General features: G+C 37.1%; 1 protein-coding gene across 2 annotated transcripts in view; it reads left to right on the forward strand.

Annotated features, from left to right (window-relative positions):
- The first annotated feature begins 49 nt into the window (after positions 1 to 49).
- The window catches only part of FBXO8 (F-box protein 8), a 39,185-nt gene continuing 27,196 nt past the window's right edge, over positions 50 to 12,038 (forward strand). For both annotated transcript variants that reach the window (XM_082842276.1, XM_082842275.1), the window contains exon 1: positions 50 to 289. The gene's annotated coding sequence lies outside the window, so the exon portion shown is untranslated. The remainder of the gene's footprint in view (positions 290 to 12,038) is intronic.

The raw sequence follows: 12,038 nt of genomic DNA on the forward strand, positions 1-12,038 counted from the left end.
GCGCCCCCGAATACGGACGTCACTTCCGGCAACAATAGGAAACGTCAAAACTCGGAGAGTCGGCCGCTCAGGCTGCTGCAGCCTGGGGCACGCTGAATTCGGAGGGATCAGGTGCTGTTTCTGGAATTCTCCCCGACCTCACCTCCACCAGCGTGAACAAATAAAGTTTGAACCGGCTTCTCCATGGCCTGGGCACCCCTTCCCGGCTGAGCCATTTTCTTTTTGGCTGAAAGCCCCCGCCCAGAGGCCGATTCGTCGCGGCGGCGGTGGGGAATCGCAGGTCGCTCAGGTAAGGGTGTCACCCTAGATATTTCAGAGTTCTTGCCTCTCTTCCCTGTACACCCCTACTTTTCTTCTCGGAAATGATGACCACCGGTGCTCCAGTTGGCAGAAACTTGCCAACCAGCGAGACTTTGGGGCCAATGGCTGTGCGAAGCACCTTGAGTGACAGCGGTGTTGGCTAATTAAAATGAGGAATCCGTGTCAGGAGGCGGGAGTAGGTGTGCTCCTTCTGTTCCTGGGTCACTGGGGACCCCTAGGTCAGCTTGGGATCCCAGGTAGGACCCGGCTTTACTCTGAAATAAAGCCGGGAAACAGCAGAGGTTACGCTCTTCTAAGCCCAGGTGTTGCTTTCCAAGTAGAATGTGTTTTTGGTGCATAGGCAGAGTTTTTGGCTCTTAACATACTTTTTACAGTAACGTGAATGCAAACACATCCAGTTAAGGTCACGATAGATTGCCAGTTGCTTCAGCTGTTAAACTTTGGTTATAAACTCGGCAGATTCTTAACTTGTCTCTTGTTTGTTTCTCTGTGACTAGGCTCTAGTTTCTTATATGGTGGGTGCTCACTTAATTATTATTAAAATTGGGTGAAATCACAAATGGATCCCAATCCTCAGTCGTTTAAGGGTTTTGTTTTGTTTTTAGGTTCTGTATGTATTTAGTAATTTAATAATTGAATCTACTTCTTTTAACAAGTGGAGTCTTTATTTTCAAGGATCCCAGGTATTTCCATATCAATAGATTATGACCTTTATTACTGCAAAGTGAAGCTAATTTATGTTTTCCATTTCAGCTTTCCATATTTTTTTTAATGTTGCAGCTGGTGACCATATTTCTGGGATAGGGAGAATTTTTACCCCCTAAGAAAATGGTTCACAAACTTGAGCAGATATCAGAATTAAGAATAAATTTTATTCTCTTTTCGGGTTGAGTAGGAAACTCGCCATTTTTATCCAGTTAACTTGATAGTTTGTCTGAGATACTGTATACAGTATGGCAGCTGACTTTCGCTCAAGTGAGCAATCCAAGAGAGAGCACCCAAGACTCTCTCTAGTCTTCTATAAGCTAATCTCAGAAGTGGCATTCCATCACTACTGCCATATTCTGTTGATAGGAGTCAATAAATCCAACTCAGTCACTGTGGAGAGGATTACACAAGGGCGTGAGTCCCAAGACGCAAGGGTCTATGGGAGCCATCTTAGAGGCGTCCTAACACAGACACCCTGGCTAATAACTTTTAGGAGTTAATAGATAGAAATAACTGAGCAAAAATATGCCTGATTGTAATGAAATAGACAAACTTATACATGGATTTTATTTCTTGGAGAGTTGTTGTTTTTTTTTTCCTGGGGCGGGTCTTTTTTTTTCTACTAAATGCCTGAAGAGAGGCTAATTATTTTTCTTGGAAAGCTTTGCTTGAGGAATGACATGTGTGAGAGGAAGGTTTGTGTTTTTAAGGTGTACGTGAACAGAGCATATCACAACTGGAGACTGTGTATTCCTTACCCATTGCCATTTTATATGGTTGAAATGGTTTCAAAATAAACATGAGCGAAGATAGCTTTAAAGGTGGAAAGAAGTTAGGAAAGGCTAGAGGTAAGCCTTTCTAGTGTAGAAAGAATGTGGCAGTCTCTATGTTGGTATGAGAGCACATAGGGGTGGGAGAGGTCTGTCTGAGAACAGAAATGTGTTTGTGTGTTTGTTTTTAAGCATTATTAGATGTCAGGTACCACCTTCTTTCAGCATTACCTGGGCGCACATCACCAGCACAGCTTTTGTCAGTGAACCAAATGAGCTTATTGGAAATGAAAGGTACGGGCTTCCGGGTTTATTGTGACACTGTTTTGGCCTTGACCCACTGTAAAATTGCCTATGCTTCTTCCAGGTTTGAAAGATGTTGTCATCTTTTATACCTCAGGTGCTTAACGCCAGCCCGACTGTGTCAATCCTCAAATTGTAGATTTGGCTTTTAAATAGGTACTCCCTATCAGGTTAACATAGTTCATTTATAGTAGGTTACAACCAATTAACTAGTGCAGTTTTGGGCCCTTAGATGTCTGCTAAATTTAGTTTTGGCCCCTTAGATGTCTGCCAGATTTTAAACAGGTGCTTGCTAAAATAACACAGTTGAAATACTTCATTCACAAAATATCTTATGGTAATAACTAGATAAGCTAAACCATGCCTTGTAATTTATTACACTTATTATCAGTTTAATAGGGAATGTTTTGTGTGTTTATTGTGCTTAGAATTGCATAAATTAAAAGATAGTTATTTTCCTTATTTCACGATACAAAAACATGAATTACCAAGAAATTACCTTTTCTTTGATCACAAAGCATTGAAATTAGTCATTCAAATTTATGATTTTATCGTTCATTACTTAACCAACTGCTATGTATTGATACAACTCTCTTTTTTTCCTACATTTTGATTCAGATTTGGAAACTGAGGCTAATCCATTGGCTGACCTATGATAATGTGTCAAAATCATTAACATGAAGTCTATGAATTATACATCAACTCACGTTGCATTTCCATTGAATTATTTTACTTACTATTTTATTTTATTTTTTTTTTTTTATTTTTTTATTTTTTGGTACGTGGGCCTCTCACTGCTGTGGCCTCTCCCGTTGCAGAGCACAGGCTCCGGGAGCGCAGGCTCAGCGGCCATGGCTCATGGGCCCAGCCGCTCCGCGGCATGTGGGATCCTCCCGGACCGGGGCACGAACCCGTGTCCCCTGCATTGGCAGGCAGACTCTCAACCACTGCGCCACCAGGGAAGCCCATTACTTACTATTTTAAAACAACTTTAATGAAATACATCCACTTCTAGAAATTTATGTTCTCCATTTCTTTATTTTTTTCTCGTGATTTTGTTTTACTGACATTTATTGACATAGATTATCCAGTGAAACTTGAATGAGTTTAAATTCTATATAGGGCAAGTGCTTTTGTGATGTAGATAGAGATGAGAAAAGATATTTGCTTTCAAGTTTAGGCTGTTTGGGAATTTAGCTCTGTGATCAGCAGTTTGTGTATTCTGCAAGAGCAGATTGCAGGGGATTTCATAAGCTATTTGAAAGAAGGAACAAGATTTTAGCAAGTGAGCCATGCTTGGAGAGCCCCTATCTGCTCATCCTGAGCAGTGATTTGTAGACGTCATGGACATGGGGGGAAACAGATGGAAAGGACAGATGCTAAATACACATACACAGGCACACATACGTCCATCTCCATCACCTCTTCCTTTTATTTTAATTTTTTAGGATTTTCTCATTTTTATAGGATCATAGAATTTTATAGCAAAAAGAGAACTTGGGGATCATCAAGTTCAAAACCTGCTTTTTACCGGTGAGGAAAGTGAGGCTTTGAGTATTGTGCCCTCTACTCACAACTAGTTGAAGGAGCCTGAATCAAGCTCATGCTTTGTGTCAGTCTGTTTTCATTGTTAGATGTTTTCTCATCTCACTTCTGACTTTCCTGTTGGCTCCTGTCAATATTTATTTTATGTTAATACCTTGTCTTATTTGTGTAAAAGCAATTCAGTGAGAATTACAGTTTTTGTTTTGTTTTCCCATTTTTTTTCATTATGGTGAAATATACGTAACATAAAATTTACCATCTTAGCTTTTTTTTTTTTTTTTTTTTTGCGGTACGTGGGCCTCTCACTGTTGTGGCCTCTCCCGTTGCGGAGGGGCCCAGCCACTCCGCGGCATGTGGGATCTTCCCGGACTGGGGCACAAACCCGTGTCCCCTGCATCGTCAGGCGGACTCTCAACCACTGCGCCACCAGGGAAGCCCCATCTTAGCCATTTTTAAGTGTACAGTTCAGTGGCATTAATAAACACATCGTTTTGTTTTTTAATTCCACAACTCTCATAGGAATGGCTTTGCAGTCGGTGGGCATGGAGTGTGGTGTGCCATGAGGAGGTAGGTTGGGATGTGCTGCCATGACCACTGCTGATTGCAGTTGGGTTGAGTAAAGAGTGCAGTTAAAGAATCAGTGTAATTAAAAATAATGCCAGTGAGAAATTTAATAAATTTATTTTATTTGAAAGTTAAAACAGACAGTGGAACATCTCTTGCAAAAGAAGCTGAAGAAATAAGTGAAATTAAATAAGCCCCCAATTCTCTGCTTTTTGGTTACATTTTAAATGACATCTTAATGTTTACATTTGTTTAGATGCCATTTGGTAACATTCATTACAGAATCAAAGAACAGGAAAAAACCTTCAGAAAACAAAGTAATATTGTAAATCTTTTTCGAATTAAAAAAAAAAACCTACAATGGTATGCTTTTTAGTAGCAAAAACTGCTCTTGCAGGACCAGATCTTTAAATTTAATGACTTTTTGTTTGTTTGTTTGTTTTGTTTTTTTATGTTTTTAATGTACCCTGTGACCTCTTAGTACTTAGCTATTTCCCTTTTCTCCTGAAAAAGGCCTCCTTGTGGACTTACCCTTCCTTCATTTCTCTACAGTTGTTGCCTTTCAATGTTAGAAGTGTGATTGGTTATCAGGTTTTTTCTTTTCTTTTTTTCCCCTCTACTCAGTCTGTTCTAAACTACTTTGGTGGTCTGCTCTTTTGGAAGTAGAGAAGTAAATGTTGGGCTGCCAATTTGGTTATATATGTATAAAATATTTTATCATAGAATCTCCCATGTTCTTATGCCTTTGAGTAATATCACATGATAACACTTAAAAAGATTTTTAAAACCTAAAGTAACCAAAAATCTAGTTGTTACTTTCTCATTGGAAAAAAAATTGAAAATCTCTAAGAAGATATAAATGAGTGAATTTCCTCATCTTTAAGGCAATAGAATTTGCATGTTAGAGATAATTCTTTTGGTACACATTTTAGATCTTTATCTGAGATAGGAAATTTCTTATTTGTAAACCCCACTATTTAGACACTTAAGAAATATTGAAAAAAACTAACCATTTATAATGAGTGTTTAAAGTAGCTCATTCATGTCACTCGTAAAGTAGCCCATTCATGTTAAACCCATGATTTAACACTGCTTGCTCAGGAAGAGACTTTATGGAATCTCGTTTGCTTCAGACAAAAGTGTTTAAAGCAGAATGCTTTCCTGAGACCTCCAGGCTGCTTTGTGCTCTTACCATCTTCCACTGCATGTCATCCATCCATCTAAATGGTGCATAATCCATTCTTTATTACATATATTTGTTTCCACAGCATGTGCTATTTGAATGCTTAATGCCATAAAATTGCTAAAAGCAGTGGTACAGTGTGTTCTTTTAGAATAGTACTTTATTTGATGTTTAACTTGTTACATAGGGATGTTTTGATGAAAGCTGCTTAATATATTTTAAAGATAATTTTATATTAGATATAGCAACAGGTATTAATAAAGTAATCTCTATTATTCTTTTGTGGAAATACTCTACTCTTTTGAAAAGAGAACAAGACATTACAATAACAGAAAAGTATTGTTCTCATAAACGTTAATAATTAACTTGATAGAGTTCTTGGTAATTAATCTAATCTATGCTGCGTCCTAAGTGGAAGTGCCTTTGTGCTATGTTACAACAGATTTGTTTAGACTACCACTGTATTTCTTTTTTAAAAAATGAGAAAAGTACATCCAAAATATGTCAGAAAAATAATAGCTGTTTCTCAGATTTTCGCATTAGAAAAAAGGAAATGAGTCAGGGCGTACATACTGCTTTGCCAATTAAAAGATGCTTTTATGTATGTTATCTCAGTTAAGGCGTATAGCAATCCTGTAAAATAGATAGGAGTGATTTCCCCTATTTTGTAGGTAACCGAAGATCAGAAACCTCGTTTGAAATATCTAAGGTCTTACAGCGTATGGCATAACTGGAACTCCAACTTTAAATGCACTCTCCAAAGTAGCAGTGTCAAGAAAACCTACACATTTCTCTCAAGCACACATCATAGAGCCCACATTCTCTAGTCTCAGCATAATAAAGCTAGATATTAATTTTAAAAACCAAAAGGCCTAAATACTTAGATTAAAAAATACAGACTTCTAAATTATCCAGTCAATGTGTAAAAAAAGTACTATTATTATTGCCGCTGTTATTTTCATAGAAACAAGGATATCTAAGTAGTAAGGAGATTAAACAACTTACTGATTTTTAAAATATTTTTACCAAATTGGATCATTATTCCCACAAATCAGAAATATTATAAAATTGGAATTGAAGCAATCCAAATTAAATCACATTAGTTTATGTACTTTGATTTTTAATGAGTAGTTAAACCAATTTTCTTTAATGTATTTTGCATTTATGCTGGGGGTTTTTTTATTAGACCAAGTAACAGGCACACATCAATCCTTTTGCATTTATACCGTTACTCAGTTATTGATACTTCCTAGGTAAATAGTCAAAACATTATTATAGATCTGTATCCTTAAGTATTCGTATTCCTTGATTCTGTCTTCTTTTAATCTATACAGTACATTCCACGAAGTCAGAGGTGATTCATAGGTCATAGATTTTTAATAATTAGTTGGCTATCCTTAAATCTAAAATAGTTACTATTTGTCATAGACACTAGACTTGCTGTGTCCTTGGTCACCTTCTTTAGAGTGTTTATTAGAGTCTCTAGTTCTTTGAAAGACTATATTGTGGTATCATTTACATACCGTAAAATTCACCCATTTTAAGTGTACAATACTCTGTCCTTTTTTTTTCCAGTTAATTGTAGATACACATGCAGTTGCAAGAAATATACCAAGAGATCTCTTGTACACTTTGCCTAGTTTCCCTAGGCAGTGACATATTGCATAACCATTATATACTATCACAACCAGGATATTGACATTAATACATTGCACCTATCTTATTCAGAATTCCCCAGTTTATTTTTGCTCAAATGTGTATCTGTGTGTATGAGATTCTGTGCAGATTCACATATCCAGCACCACAGTCAAGACACTGAACAGTTCAAACACCAGCGGGATCCCTGGTGCTGCCCTTTTATAACTACACCCACCTCCCTCCTGGGTAATGATGCTGAACGTCTATCATGTGATTGTGTACCATTTGTATGTCCTCTTTGGCGAAATATCTGTTCATGTCTTATGTTCAATTTTTCTTTTTTAACATCTTTATTGGAGTATAATTGCTTTACAATGGTATGTTAGTTTCTGCTGTATAACAAAGTAAATCAGCTATACATATACATATATCCGCATATCTCTTCCCTCTTGCGTCTCCCTCCCTCCCTCCCTATCCCACCCCTCTAGGTGGACACAAAGCACAGAGCTGATCTCCCTGTGCTATGCAGGTGCTTCCCACTAGCTATCTACCTTACGTTTGGTAGCGTATATATGTCAATGCTACTCTCTCACTTCGTCCCAGCTTCCCCTTCCCCTTCCCCGTGTCCTCAAGTCCATTCTCTATGTCTGCATCTTTATTCCTGCCCTGCCCCTAGGTTTTTTTTTTAGATTCCATATATTATGTGTTAGCATAGGGTATTTGTTTTTCTCTTTCTGACTTACTTTACTCTGTATGACAGACTCTAGGTCCATCTACCTCACTACAAATAACTCAATTTCGTTTCTTTTTATGGCTGAGTAATATTTCATTGTATATATGTGCCACATCTTTATCCATTCATCTGTCGATGGACACTTAGTTTGCTTCCATGTCCTGGCTATTGTAAGTATTATGTTCATTTTTTAATTGAATTGTTTAATTTTTTGCTTTTGAGTTTGAAAATTGTTTATATATTCTCGATACTAGTCCTTTGTCAGATATATGGTTTGGAAATATTTTCTCTCAGTCTGTAGCTTGTGTTTTTGTCTTCACATGGGCTATCAAAGAGCAAAAGTTTTAATATTGATGAGGTTGACTTTATCAACTTTTACTTTTATGGATCATACTTTTGATGAACTCTCTTTGCCTAGACATAGATCCCTAAGATTTCCTTCTCTGTATTTTTCTAGAAGTTTTATTCTTTTATGCTTTACATTTAAGTCTATGATCCATTCTGATGAGTTTTTGAAAGATGTGATATTTAGGTCGAGGTTCATCTAATTCAGTTTTTCTTATTGTTTACCATTCATCCATTCTTGCAGTCAACAAATATTTACTGAGTGCTTTGTAGGCCTAAGGCACTGTGTTTGGTATTGGATTTTTCCATGTAGCCTATTGTGTTGAATTAGTCCCCCATCTTAGTGCTTACAGGCAGTTCTTACTCTGCACAGTACCATGTAAACTGAAATGCATGAGTGTTAGAACTGTGGCCTTGCTGTGCACAGTCCCATGGAACTGTCAGCCAGTAGTTAGCTTGGTACTGTACAAGGCAAGGACTACCTGTATATATTTTTAAATTTTTATTTCTTTTAATAAACAATAATAAAGCACAGTATGATAGGTGAGTTCCAAAATTATTGTCATCTTAAGGAACATACGTTTGAGTAATTCATATTTTATTTTATTTATTTATTTAAATTAATTAATTAATTTATTATTTATCTTTGGCTGTATTGGGTCTTTGTTGCTGTGCGTGGGCTTTCTCTAGTTGCGGCCAACGGGGGCTACTCTTCGTTGTGGTGCGTGGGCTTCTCATTGTGGTGGCTTCTCTTGTTGTGGAGCATGGGCTCTAGGCGCGTGGGCTTCAGTAGTTGTGGCACGCAGGCTCAGTACTTGCGGCTCGCGGGCTCTAGAGCGCAGTCTCAGTAGTTTTGGCGCACAGGCTTCGTTGCTTCGCGGCATGTGGGATCTTCCCGGACCAGGGCTCAAACCCCTGTCCCCTGCATTGGCAGGCAGATTCTTAACCACTGCGCCACCAGGGAAGCCCCTAATTCGTATTTTATAATCAAGAAATATGCTTTAAAAATATAGATCTCAACAGTTGTAACATTGATTTCAAAGATCCAAGAAATTGACACTCTATCCATAAAGCTCTTTATAATTCAAGTTCCTGGGATGTGAAGATGTCATAAAGATCTAGAGTAGAACTTTCTTATTAATCGATTTATTTTGTGATACCGCCATAAGGACTCTTGATATGTTGAATCGTCCCATGAAGTCTTAAAGTTTTCATTTCTAGAAACATGTCTATAGTGATTAAAGATGATGGTAGTACTTAACTGCCAAAAGGTATCTCTGTTATCACTGACTGATAACTAAATACTTGACCTTATTTGCCAAGCTGAGAGTGTCAGCCTAAGCAAAGTTAGTTTCTTCTAACTTTATATATTTACTAGTTGTTATTTTTTTCTCCTAGCGAAGGTAAATGGCATCTCCGAATTCACAGATCCTCAATTAATGGAATTTGGAACCAGGATTATAACTACTCAGATCATTAGGTCCAGAATAACCAGGTGTACTCTGAAATGGGAGAACCAAATAAATAAGAGTTATCATTTAAAGGGGACTGAGTGGTGACTACAAAACTACCTGTTATGATAAAGTCCCTGTGGCTTAGGTTCTCTTAACCCCTATAAGTTCCATGGAATAAGACTTATTCACTGTTTATCTGGTGAGGAAAATGAGTACCACAGACTATAAGCTAAACAGATTCTGTGTGGGAGTCTGAACCAGATCTTTTTTCACGTCAAGGTGTATGTGCTTTCCACAAGAACAGTAGCCTAAAGAGAGGCCGCAGCTGGGAGCAGCATGGAGGTAATAAACAGTGACAGAGGGAGAAGAGATGAGAGCTAGTGATGAAGAAGCAGATGGTGGATCATCTTTGCCAGTTCTGGGCATAAGGTTTGGTGGTTAAGACTAACCTTTGGACTCAGATAGACCTGAGATGGAATCCTAAGTCTTCCATTTGCCAGCTCTGAGATCTTGGGCAAAGTTGCTTAACCTCTCTGAGTCACTATTTTTTCAGCTATAAAATTAGAATAATATCTACCTATGAAGGTTGTTTTGAGGACAAAAATGAGATAATGTATTAAAACGTCCACAATGCTTGGCATAGAGTAAGTACTAAATAAATTGTGGTTTATAGTACAAAAACAATATTATGGTTTAATATTTATATTATTAAATATTATGTTAAAAATATTGTGCACATAATATTATGTATGGAAGGAGGGAACACAGCCAGGAATTCCAAGCCTTAAATCTGCACACGCAAAGTTAAAGGGGTATTTTTTTCCCCTACTTTCTTTAAAAATACTTCTTCAGCCTTTAAAAGAAAATTTTCTATCACAACTGGCAAGAATAATTCTTACTATTTTGATGTTTGCCTTGACAGGGGTCTCCTACTACTCTTAAACTGTGATGCTGAGCATTTATCTCCGTGATGGTTTTCAGTCTGTATGACGCTAAGCTCTTAGGGCAGTAATTCTTATACTTAGTGCACATCAAACTCAGTTATTTTCAAATTTCACATGCTTGGATTCCTCAATCAGGAGACTTCTGTTTACAGAAAGGTTGTACGATTAATAAAAATAACTGGTGTGTACCTTTTACCCAGATTCACCAATTTTAAACATTTTGCAACATTGCGTTAACATTCTCTCTGTATAGAGACAGATGTTTCTGTTTCTCTGAACCATTTGAGACTGTCTTATACATTATGCCTCAATAATTCAATTTTTTCCCTAAAGAACAAGAATATACTCTGACAAAACCGCTGTACAATTATCAAATTCAGAAAAGTTGACATTCATATAAGTATTTTTATCCAGTCTACAGCCCGTATGTCTAGTTTTTCAGTTATCCCAATAATGTCCTTTCTAGCACTTTTTTTTCACGCTAAGATCCAGTCCACACACTGCATTTAGATATCATGTTTTTCAATGTCCTCTAATCTGGAATGATTCCTTTCTTTATCTTGACAGCATTGGCAATTTTGAAGGAAAAAAAGGTTATTTATAGACTCTTGGGTTTCTCTGATATTCCTCATGATTAGATAAAGGTTATATATTTTTGGCCAGAGTACTGTATAATTGTTATATCCTTCTCAGGGTATCACGTCCAGAGAGGCATATATGTCCGTTTGTCTCTTATTGGTAAATGTTAAGTTTGAACACTTGGTTAAATATTGTCTGATTTCTTAGTTTCTTTTTGTAATTAATGAGTAATATATTTGAGACTCTGTAAATCTTCCATTCTTTATCAAATTCCAGATTCAGCACCCACTGATAATTCTTGCCTTAAGAATTAGTTTTTCTATGATGGTAGTTAAATGATGATTTTTCTAACTCATTATTCAGAATTTTACTATAAGGAAGAGCTTTCCTTTCTTCATGTAATATTTAGTGATCATCAGTGTAGACTCACTTATGGATTTCTTTTTTTATGTGATAATTGAAGTGTCATTCAATAAGTTTTACTGAAATGCTCATCATTTTCACTCTGTGAAAATATGGTTTTGTCAAAACAAATGAGCTAACATTTTATTATTAGCTGTGAAGTGCACTTTATATGTAATGTTTAATACAACAGCCCTCTGAACTATATGTATTACCACTATATTATATGCAAATTATCACCTTAAATATGAGGAAACCAAAGCTTAGACTAGTCGAGTAGATTCCCCAAGGTCCTGTAAGTGCTCGTCAGTGAAGTCAGGATTTGAACTCGAGTCTGTTCAACTTCAGAGTCCACAGCACTATGCTCCCTCCGTGACTTGCTTCACAGCTTCTGTAGTGGATCTCCTGTCTTTCTGAGAGTTTTATCACTTTTCTGACAGTTCTGTCCACCTTCCACACCACTATTACCCTAAGGAAGACTGGGAGTGGGGTGGAACACTGTCGACACCCTTTCCTTTCTCCGAAGGATAAATATATGATAGTAAACCT

This window comes from Leucopleurus acutus (assembly GCF_964270905.1).
Source record: "Leucopleurus acutus genome assembly, chromosome: 7".
In the NCBI taxonomy this organism is placed as follows: domain Eukaryota; kingdom Metazoa; phylum Chordata; class Mammalia; order Artiodactyla; family Delphinidae; genus Leucopleurus; species Leucopleurus acutus.